The sequence below is a fragment of the Papio anubis genome, chromosome 7 (genome assembly GCF_008728515.1).
Source record: "Papio anubis isolate 15944 chromosome 7, Panubis1.0, whole genome shotgun sequence".
NCBI lineage: Eukaryota > Metazoa > Chordata > Mammalia > Primates > Cercopithecidae > Papio > Papio anubis.
The window spans coordinates 64,756,416-64,768,690 of NC_044982.1; the positions used below are offsets into that span (position 1 = coordinate 64,756,416).

General features: G+C 33.4%; 1 protein-coding gene and 1 pseudogene across 8 annotated transcripts in view; both read right to left on the reverse strand.

Annotated features, from left to right (window-relative positions):
- Positions 1-12,275, reverse strand: part of LRFN5 (leucine rich repeat and fibronectin type III domain containing 5) — a 280,525-nt gene that overhangs the window by 142,742 nt on the left and 125,508 nt on the right. The gene's annotated exons all lie outside the window — the stretch shown is intronic.
- On the reverse strand, positions 8,170-10,327 carry LOC108586859 (annotated as a pseudogene).

Below are 12,275 nucleotides of genomic sequence, written 5' to 3' on the forward strand. Positions count from 1 at the left end.
TAACAACTAACAGAAAACAATATTAAGGGATACTGTATTTCAGCATTTCAGTAAGCTACAACTTAGGTGAAGGTTGTTTTTTTTTTTTTTTTTTTTTTTTTTTTTCAGGGTGTGAAGACAGAAGATGGGTAGAGGTTGTGCTTGCTTTTCATTGTTTTTAAAGAAATGACTCATTCACTATGTTTCATGGTAATAGTTTAAAATATGAGATTCTCACCACATACAAAAACAGAGATGCTAAATTAATAACTGATTCAGTGAAAACCAAAACGTATTATTACAATTTTAATTTAATTACAAAATTTCTGTTTATTAGACAGTGGTTGTAAAATTTCCATGAAAAATAAACAAGAAATGTAAAACCAGGCCCAGATGAAGACCCCAGAGCTATCAAAATACTTTTACTTGCACCACAATATTTTGTCAAATGATAGAATCAAAACAATCCAAAGTAATAACAAAAATACTTCAAATAATGATTTCACAATTTAATATTACACTGCTAAAATTTTCCTTGACATTTATCAGAAACTCAAAGGGCTATAAACTTTCTTTTTCCCTGAAGACAACTTTGGCACATCTTCATCCCTTGGTGAAATGAGAGTGTGGTCCTTTGATTTCATTTGCTAGCTCATGGTCTGCTCTGACAATGTACTCTGTTCTTTGGACCATATGGAAAAACAAAACACCACATTCTTGTTGTTCTTAATGGTTTGGTAAAAGTCAGCAGACAGATAGTATGGTCAAACTAATATGTATATCAGTTTAGCTCTTTGGTAATGATCTTTTCCAGTTAAAACAGAATATCAATTTGTGTCTATCAATAGAATAATTATCATTTTTTTATCCACATACGATATTTCCTTCTTTATTCCCTTACTCCCTTCTTTCCTTTTTCCTGTATCCCCCACTTCTTCCCTCCCTCCCTCTCTCCTTTCTTTCCTTCCTCTCTTTCTCCTGTCTCCCTCTCTCTCTCTTTTTCCCTTCAGTAACTCTTAACTTATACTTAAACCTTTTGTCCATTAGTATTTAAGTGGTTATACTATGTACATCACAGTGTCACTGTGAATGTTATTTGATATATTACATACATGCACACACCTGTGTATACACATGTACCCACATACCACAACCTGAAAAAAAAGTTTTATGTAAATTGATATTTTATCTATTTCAACTTTGACCTGTTTTTTGACCTCTTTCCACTCCTTCCATGAGGGGCCAAATATAGGTTCATATCAGGATGAGGTGGCAAGTCTTTATTAGTCCAAATGGACATTGGGGCTTACTGTTAACATCATTTTAGCTGATTATTGGATAATAGCAAATCTCTGTGTTAGTGTATTCCTGGATGTTTTATCTCCATCTGATCCCTAACCATTTTGTTCTATAATATAATCCCCTTATTTAGGTCCTTTGTATCTACCAGTTTTCACCTTCCCTCTTTCCCCTCCTCTGTGTCCCTTCCCTCTCTGTTTCCTCTTTCTTCTCTCTATCCTTCCCTGATTCCCTTCTTTCCTTCTTCCCTCCCTCCCTCTCTCATCCTTCGTTTATTCCTTCCTTCCTCCAAGACCTCCTCCTTTGCATGTTAAATCAGAAATTATTTCATAAAGAAACCATAATACTGAACATTTTATAAACATACAAAATTTTTAAAATATATTACATTATGTCCTCTCTTTAGCGTTCTGATTCATGTGTAAATTTGTAGAAGCCAGATCAATTTTTTCATGTGCAAATGAGAAAGTGCATGCTCCATTTGTTTATTAATATTCATAATACAAGTAATACATGAGTACGTTATTCTTTTAAAATTAGACATAACAGAAGCAAGGCACAGTGACACATGCCTGTAATCACAGCTGCTTTGGAAAGCTGAGGTGGGAAGACAACTTGAACCCAGTAGAACAAGACCAGCCTATGCAAAATAGTAAGACCCTGTATCTAAAAATTAAGAAATAAATATTTATTTATTTATTTAGGGATGAGGGAGAGAATTATTTGTGGCTACACACATGTAGCAGAATGTATCATGCTAATTGAACTTTTCCATATTTTGACTGTGTTCATGTATACCTACATATGTGATAAAATTTAGAAAACTAAATGGAAGCAAATACAAGTATATGTAAAATTGATAAAAATCTGATAAGGTCAGTGGGTTGTATGAATGACAGTTTCTTGATTGTGATATTGTACTACAGTTATGCAAGATGTAACCATTGGAAGAAACCAGGTATAAGATATGTGGGAATCCCTCTGTGTTACTGCCATGACTGCATGAAAATCTACATAACAGTGCATCATCTGCCTTAGGGCAAGCCTTAAGTGTGAACAGTTTCAGGACTGCAATCTTAGCACTAGATGTTCCTTATTAGAAAAGGAACATCTAGTAAAACATGTTTAATTGTCACAGTGAATTATTTGTCCTTATTAAACCACATTTGAAATACAGTGTGTCTCACAGAAAACTAGAAAAAATATAAATCCATCAGTCAATGGAAAGTACTGAATTACTGTTTGCTTTGGGTACCAGACCACATAAATGGCATTATGGTAAAGCACAGAGATTACATTTTTTACCAGGTATGTAAGATGGTAAAATAACCAGCTACTAAGTGCACTCCTGAACTGGTGTTAATCAGAGTCGCTACCTGTGCTTGTCTAATTGTGTTTCCCTTTATTAGGTAAAAATAAAAATAAAATGCTGATTTCTGGTGCTCTGTATCTATATGTGTATGTGTGTGTGTGTAGAGAGAGACAAAGAGACAAAATATACTTTATAATGGTCACTGTAAAAATACTGGAACATATATATTAAAGTCAGTGGGTTGAATATGAGACCATAAGTCCTGGGAAACTATTGAGCAATTGAAAATTAGATTCATAGTTGGTTAAAAGAGATTTTGGAATAAACTCAGAAAAACTAAGGACCACACGGAGTACGGGAGTTTCAAAGAACTGCAAATATTCTGAAAAGCAATATGGGTGTGAGAAATATCTATAAGTGCGAGAAGTACCTTTTTTGGCAGGAGGACTTAAAAACATTACAAGGACAGGGAAGAACTAACAGTTTAGATGTGAGAGGTATTACACTTTAAAATGAACCACCCTAAGGGTCCATCATGTGATGTACCACATGTCTTAGATTTCTTATTGGCCTGTAAGCTATTTGAGGTCCAGGAATATAATATGAATAATTGTATGCCCTGCAGCATCTAGCACCTTTGCCTACATACAACAAATTACATTTTTAACTGCAAATGAAGAAAAATCACATAGTAAAAAGCATTCAAAGAAGTCACCTCTTGAGGAGAAAGTTTCCAAAAGAAAAGATAACTCAAAAAGAAGAGAATGTATTAAAATTGAAAATTAAATGATGCAATTAGAAATTATTTTGATGGAGAGGTCATTGGAAAGAAAGTTAAACTATGAAGGCTGTACAGGACAAATTTTCCATAAGGTCAGATTATAAACCGTCATGTATAAAAGACAGAAGGAAGAATGAAAAACTAAAGATGAATACAAAATAATGTTTGCAAAGCATTTTCAGATACGTTATTTTATTAGACCATAACCCTGCTGTCCTTGGTATTTTCTTGTTCAGCATTTTAACACTGACTTAAGGGACATAAGAAGTGATACTTGTTAAATCTGTCAATCTGTGACTGACACAAAACTGGGATTTAAAAATGTCTCCATAGGTTTAATGAATGGGCTGAGACTGTCAAAATGAAACAGAGTAAAGCCAAAGTAAAGAGGCTTAGATTTAGAAACTTAACTATTAAAGTATAGGTGAGGGTTACTTCTTTGAAAGTAGTTTATATGAAATATACATAAGGGATTAATTGTCTCTATGATCCTTTGGTCAATAGTTTCAGGACTGCAATCTCAGCATTCATTAATAGAAAAGACATATCCAGAAGAACAAGTTTAATAATCATATTGAAATATGTCATCCTTATCAAGCTATATCTGGAAAACAATGTATCTCATTATGAATTCTGGTGAAACATGCCTGGAGACAAAAACTTAAGGAAATCTGGCAAGCACTGCAATTAAAAAATGGTTGGAAAAACCTTGGACATTTTAGCTTGAGAAAGAGATATGATAAGGAGAAGATACCTTCAAATGCCATTTGAAAGCATAATTTGGAAAGAAGGATAACAGTTGCACGGGGGCTTTACTTTTACATTAATAATTTACTACTAGGATAGTCCCATATTAGTATGAGCCACCATGGAGAAGGTGAGTGAATTGATTTCTGATAGGTTCACTCTATATGGGTACCAAAAATGACATTCTTGTGTAGGACTTAAGTTTGGAGGAGATTGGCCCTAAGGATTCTGCCTAATGCTAATGTCCTGTGAGACTGCCTTTAGTAAGATACTTAGGGTTAAGTTAACCCTATGCCCAAAGTCAAACTGACTTCTCTTCATCCTCAGAGTGTGCATCTGCTTGGAGAGACTTCCAAAGAGATGAGATAAACAGATACATTGTATGTATCACCAATGACTTTATAATGTGATAAACATTTAAAACTAAATATAAGTGGGAATATTTATCTCATCTCCTTGAACATATCTAGAAGTCCATTCTTAAGCCAATACATATGTGCATTGGAGGAAAGAAAAATACACATATGTGAAAAGATTATAATTTCAGTTTTTTTTTCAGTATGTTCTAATGTGTGATTTTGATGCTTGACCACAGGAGCTGTAACTCCATTTTTAGCTCTAAAACTACGTGCATTTGAATTTTACCATACATGCTATTAACACCGAACTTTATTAACAAGATCATAATTTGATTTTCTTTAGAGTGATTATATGCTGAAATGGTTTGACTCCTTGTCCCCACCCAAATCTCATCTTGAATTGTAACTGTGTTGAGGGAGGGCCCTAGTGGGAGGTGATTGATCACTGGGACAGTTTCCCCTATACTCTTCTCAAGATAGTGAAGGGGCTCTCACAAGATCTGATGGTTTTAAAAGTAGCATGTTCTCACTCATAAGTGGGAGTTGAACAATGAGAACACGTGGACACAGGGCGGGGAACATCACACACTAGGGCCTGTCAGCGGGTGGGGGGCTGAGGGAGGGATAGCATTAGGAGAAATACGTAATGTAGATGACGGGTTGATGGGTGCACCAAACCAACTTAGTACATGTATACCTATGTATCAAACCTGCACGTTGTGCACATATACTTTAGAACTTAAAGTATAATAATAATAAAAATAATAATAAGTGACAGTTTCCCCTGTGTGCTCTCTCTTGCCACCTTGTGAAGAAGGTGCCTGCTTCCCCTTTGCCTTACTCCAGGATTGTAAGTTTTCTGAGGCTTCCCCAGCAATGCAAAACTGTGTCAAATAAACCTCCTTTGTCTATAAATTACCTAGTCTTAGGTAGCATCTTTACAGCAGTTTGAAAATGGAATAATACATCTGCATTAGCATAATAATTTTGCATAAGGGGTTAACTGAGATCACAATAAAACGAAAGCAAATTTTAATATTTCATATATGTACTTTATCATTTTCAAAGCTTCTTTACATACATTATTTTATGTGACCTTTGAAATAATATTACAAAGCAGGTATCACAGTTATCATTTGCTCTCATTTTCAAGGCTGAAAGATGATTTCTCTTGCACAGATCTATGCCAATATTTGCTGGCAGGTAAAAAACTATAGAATCTCTTTCCATTCTACTTTATATATATATATATAAAATATATAATTATATATATGTTTATATACATATAATATATAAATATTTTATATATATGAAAAGTTACTCAGTCTTAACAAATTTCATCTAAGACATGATGTGAAGAAAGAAGAAAACTGATAACATTATACAGGATGTAAACACTAAGAAATAAAATGGAAATATAATTTATAAGGACCAAATTGTAAAATCACTTACACACGATTTTTCTAGTTTATTTTGGAGCTAAGGGCAATATATGTTTAAACTTATCTCATCATATCAAAATGAATAAGTTAAACAGAAAATATGTTTTAATATAGAAAAGAACGTTAGAGAGACAGCTTCAAAATGTGCATGTATCCCTATTGATGTTAGCTAAAAGTTACCATTTTTGATATTTCATTTAAATATGTGCTAGTTTTCGAACATCAGTAATCCAATTCTTAATTCTGGCATTGATTTAGTGATAATGAACTTGCAACATTAGGATGAATTTTTTTTCATCTAATTAGTGAACTTATTTTAACTTTTATTTTAGGTTTGGAGGTACATATGAAGGATTGTTACATAGGTAAACACATGTCATGGGAGTTTGTGATACATATTATTTCATCACCCAGGTATTAAGCCCAATATCCAATAGTGATCTTTTCTTCTTCTTTCCCTCCTCCCACTCAAGTAGACCCCAGTGTCTATTGTTTCCTTCTTTGTGTTCATCAGGTCATATCGTTTTGCTCTCACTTATAAGTGAGAACACGCAGTATTTGGTTTTCTGTTCCTGTGTTAGTTTGCTAAGGATAATAGCCTCCAGTTCTTCAGGATAATCTCGTAATCCTTTTTATTTCTGTAGAATTAGTAGTAATATCCCCCCTTTCATTTACAATTATAACAATCTTATTTTGAATCTTCTTTCATTTTTTTCTTAGTCCAATATTCATCAATTTTACTGAGCCTTTCAAAGAACCTATTTTTAATTTGAATGATGTTCTCTCTTATTTTACTATTATTTATTTCAATGATCTCTGCTCCAATCTTTATTATTTATTTCCCTCTCCTATTTTTTGGGGTTTAGTTTGGTCCTCTTTTTCTAGTTTCAGAAATTGTAAAGTTGAGTTGTTCAATGAAGAGCTTTCTTATTTTTAAATGTAAGCATGTATAGCTAAAAGTTTTCCAGTGAGCAGTACTTTCACTGAGTACCATAAGTTTTTATATATTATGATTTTGTTTTCATTCATTGCTAAGCATTTTCTAATTTCCCTTGTGATTTTTTTGACCGATTTGTGTTATTCAATTTCCACAAATATGTGTTATTTAATTTTGACAAATTTGTGGTATTTTTAGTTTTTATTTTGTTATTTCTAACTTTATTCTGCCATTGTCATCACAGTAAATGTTTTATGTGATGTCAATCTTTTAAAATGTATAGATACTTAATCTGTGGCTTAATATATGTTATATCCTGAAAAATGTCTTGAGTGAACTTGAGAACAATGTGCATTCTGTTGTTGGATAGAGTGTTCTGTATATATCTGTTAGGTCTGGTTGTCTTATTTTGTTCATTAAATCCTCCATCTTTTCATCTTCTGTTTAGTTGTTCTACTGAGAGTGAAGTATTGAAGTATCCAACTAATATGTAGAGCTATTTTCCCCTTCAATTCTGTCAGTTTTTACCTTATATTTTTACAGTCAATTAATATATGTGTAAATGTTTAACATTCTTTTATCTTCTTGCTCTATTGCTCTTGCTCAATTTTTATTAATAAATAATGCCTTTGTCTCTTGTAAGCTTTATAAATTTAAAATTTATTTTGTCTGATACTACTACAGCTAACCCCGCTTTAATTTTGTTAATATTTGCATGAAATACATTTTTACATAGTTTCATTTTCAACCTATTGGTGTCTCTGGATCCAAACTGAGTCTCTTGTGAACAGCATATTATTTGAATTATGGTGTGCGTGTGTTTCTTAATGCATTTTACCAGTCTCTGTCTTTGAATTGGAGTGTTTAATCTGTTTACACTTAAAATGATTACTGATAATGTGGCACTTACTTTAGTTATGTTGCTATTTGTTTTCCATATGCACTATAGAATAATGCTCCTCATTTCCTACACTACTATCCTCTTTTGTGTTTATTTAATTTTGTTTTGTATTGAAATTGTTAAATGTATTTCTGTCTTATTTATTTTTTCATTTATTTGAGACAGGACTTCATTCTGTCACCCAGACTGGCAGTGAAGTGGCATGATACCAGCTCTCTGCAGCTTCAGCCTCCTGGGCTCAAGTGATACTCCTGCCTCAGCCTCCTGAGTAGCTAGGACTACAAGTGCATGCCACCACCATGCTTGGCTAAATTTTGTATTTTTTCTAGAGATGAGATTTTTGCCATGTTGCCTGAGTTGGTCTCAAACTCCTGGGCTCAAGCAATTCACTCACCTCGATCTCCCAAAGTGCTGGGATTACAAGCATGAGATACTGCACCCAGTAGCTTTCTCATTTTCTTTTGTGTATATCCTTTAGTACTTTATTTGTAGTTACCAGATGATTGAATTTAACATCCTCCAATTACAAGACACTGATTTTATTCCAGCTTAACTAATGTACAAAATCTCTAGTCCTTTGACAGTTCCATCCACACTACTTTTAACTGTTGTCACAAAATTATATCTTTGTACATTTTTTCCAAAAGTATAAATGAATATATTTCTTTTAACATTTTATTAATTTATGTTTAATTCACAAATAATAATTGTATATATCGATGGGGTAAAATGTGATGTTTTGATCTATGTATACATTGTACAGAGAGCCAATTAAACTAATTAACATATCCACCACCTTAACTACTTATATTTTTTGTTATGAGGAAATTAAAAATCTATTATTTTAACAATTTTAAAACACATGATATATTCCTCCTAACTGTAGTGGAATACAACATTGAAGTTTATTTCTTCAATAAAACTGGAACTGTGTCCCCTTTGATCAATGTTTTCATTTTCATCATCCTTCCCCAGTCTCTGGTAACCACCTTTCCACTTTTGATTCTATGAGATCAACTGTTTTATTTTTAATTTTATTTTATTGATTTATTTTTTGGTCAAGCACTGTGTGTTTATTTTACATATTATTTCCAAAGCAGACATTGTTTAAGTGAGCAGCCAACAGAATTTATAAGATAGAAAGTGAGAGCAAAGGTAACTGGCTCAAGTCTCTAGCATACACTGTGTATATCTCATATCTGATCACCTTGCATGTCTGGCTTCAGTGAAGGTAGAGCAGTGTAGATTTTGCAAGCAAGAAATCTATTTTCTGTGACCAGGAATGGCTACTATATGCCTTATTTAAAAATGCAGAACTTGAAATGTTTCAATGCAATGAAAACTTCCTCAAGCAAGGATATGCATGAACAATAACGAACATATACACAGCAACTTGGGCAGAAAGAATGGATCATGCCATGGGACAGTGAGGTTAGCACACTGATCAAGAGCCCCAACAGGAGGAGCTAACCCAGTGGCAGAGCAGGCTAGCAGGGTGAGCAGCAGCCATCTCCAGCCACCTTGATTTCCTTCCTGCCTTCACTCTGAGTTGAGCAGTTCCCTGTCAAAGATAGGGTAGCACTGGGAGGGGTGACACAAGAGAAGCCTGGGGCTCCATAAGACACATCAGGTATGCAAGTCAGCTTCACCTTCTGCCCCAGGCTCATCTGCACTATGTCCTCTTCAAAACCATTGATGACTTCCTGTTCACCAGTTTTGAACTTGTTTCTGTCTTGGGATAAATCAAATTTATTCCCATTTTGGAACATTCCTATGTAGTGCACCACACACATCTGGCTCTTCTTGACTCTTCTGGCTCTTCTTGGTGAATGTCCTTCATGACCCATCATGGTCCCACAGGCCCCATCCCTGAGGGTTGCTGATGTTGCCCTGAAATCAATTTGGTTCCTGCCCCAGTCACATAGTCGCTTCAACTTATCTTCCTGTCACAACTGCAGAGATGAAAGAAGCGCATCTAAAGTGGGGACCTGAGTCAGTAGGGTGATATCAAGTTTTTTAGATATTACATATAAGTGAGATCATAAAGTATTTGTCCTTCTATGACTGGTTGAATTCACTTAGCATAAATTCCTCCAGTTCCAGGCACGCTGTGAATGAAAAAAATTTCCTTATTTTTAAGACTGTATAGTATTCTACTGTGTGTGTGTGTGTGTGTGTGTGTGTATACACACCACATTTCCTTCATTCATCTTTTAATAAAATCAGGTTGCTTCTATATCTTGACTACTGTGACTAATTCTGAAATAAACATGAGAGTACAGGTATCTCGTTCACATGCTGATTTCAGATTCATTGGCTATATATCCAAAAATAAAATTTCTGGGTCATATGTAATCTACTTTTAGTTTTTGGAAAATCTCCACACTATTTTGCAAAATGATCATATTAATTTACATTGGCCCCAACAGTGTACAAAGGGTCCCTTTCTTGACAACACTTGTTATCTCACCAACACTTATCATTTTTGTAAAAGCCATGTTAATAGGTGTGAGGTGATATTGCATTGTGGTTTCAATTTTCATTTCCCTGATGATTAGAGACTTTGAGGATTTTTTTCATATATCTGTCAGTCATTCATATGTCTTCTGTCGAGAAATGTCTGTTCAGATTCTTTGTCTATTACTAAATTAGTTTGTTTTTTTTTTTTTTTTGGATTTTATCCCCTTACCATATGTCTGGTTTAAAAATATTTTATCTAAATTTGTGGGCTATCTCTCCATTATGTAAATTGTTGTCTTTGCTGCATGAAAGCTTTTCTGTTAGATGCAATATCCTCTGTCTATTTTTGCTTTTCTAATCTGTGCTTTTAAAGTTCCATCCCAGAAATCCTTTCCCAGACCAAATTGTGAAGACTTTACCCTACATTTACTTGTAGTAGATTTATTGATTCATTCTTTCATATAGGTGTTTTGTCCATTTTGAATTAATTCTCACATAAGGTGTGTGAGAACGATCCAATTTCATGCTTCTGAATGTGGATATACAGTTTTGTCAACACCATTTATTGAAGTGATTGTCTTTTCTTCATTGTATTTGTGGAAAATCAATTGACCTTAAATAGTCAGGATTTTGCTTCTGTGCTTTCTTTTCTTTTCCATTCATCAATAGATCTTCTTGCATGCCAGTACCATGCTGTTTGACTACAATAGCTTTATAATCTATTTTGAAATCAGGAAATTTGATACCTCCCACTTTATTCTTTTTGCTCAATTGCTTCGGCTGTTCAGGGATTTTTTTTCTATTAGACTTTTACTATATTTCTGTGAAAAACAAATTGGAATTCTGACAAAGATTGCATTGAATCTGTAGTTTGCTTTGGGTACTATGTATGTTTTAAAAATGGTAAATTTTTCAATCTATGAACATGAGCTATCTTTTTATTTACTTGTGTGTTCTTCAACTTCTTTCACCTATGTATTACAGTTTTCATCATAGTCATCATTCACCTATTCAGTTAAATGTACTCCTAAATATTAAATTTTATTTTTGGATGCTATTGTAAATGGAATTATTTTCTTGATTTCTTTTTGGATAGTTTGTTTTTAGTGTTAAATTTTGTTTTCATAAATTACAACTTTATTAAATGTACTAAACAGTTTTAATAGGTCTTTGATAAAGCCTTTAGGGTTTTCTAAAATAAAATCATGTCATTGGCAAACATGATGCCAATTTCAATTTGCACTGACAATTTCACTTCTTTTTTTCTTTTATGGAGGCCTTTTCTTTCTTTTTTCTAATCTAGTTATTCTAGCTAGGACTTCCAATGCTATAATGAATAGAAGTGATGACAGTGAATATCCTTTTCTATTTCCTAATCTTAGAAGAAAAGCTTTCAACTTTTCACTGTTTAATATGATATTGATTGTGGGCTTGTCATATATGTCTGTTATTATGTTCAGGTACATTATTTCAATACCTATTTGTTGAGAGCTTTTATCATGACCAGATGTTAAATGCAGTCAAATTTTTTTTTTTGCTTTTTTTTTTTTTCCCCCTGGATCTATCGAGAATTTTTTTTCCTGTATCATATGATTTTGTTCTTCATTTTGTAAATATAGTGTAACTCATTTATTGATTTATGTGCATTGAGCCATCCTTTCTCTTGTGGAATGAATCCCGTTTGAACATAGTTAATAAATATTTTATGTGCTCCTGAATTTGGTTGGCTAGTTTTGTTGAGGATTTTTGCTCCCTATTTATCAGGGATTTTGGCTTGTTGTATTCTTTTCTTGTAAGGTCCTTGTATGGCTTTAATGTTAGGGTAATGTTTGTCTTGTAAAATAAATTTTGAAGTTTTTCTTCCGTTTCAATTTTCTGGATAATCTTGAGAAGGATTGATATTAGTTCTTTAAATGTTTAGTAGAACTGGCAGTGAGGCTATCATGCCCTGGGTTTTATTTTTATTTTTGAAAGTTTTTAAATGCTGATTCAATCTCCTTACTCATTACAAGTCTGTTCAGATTTTTCTATTTCTCTTTTATTTGTCATGGTGCATTG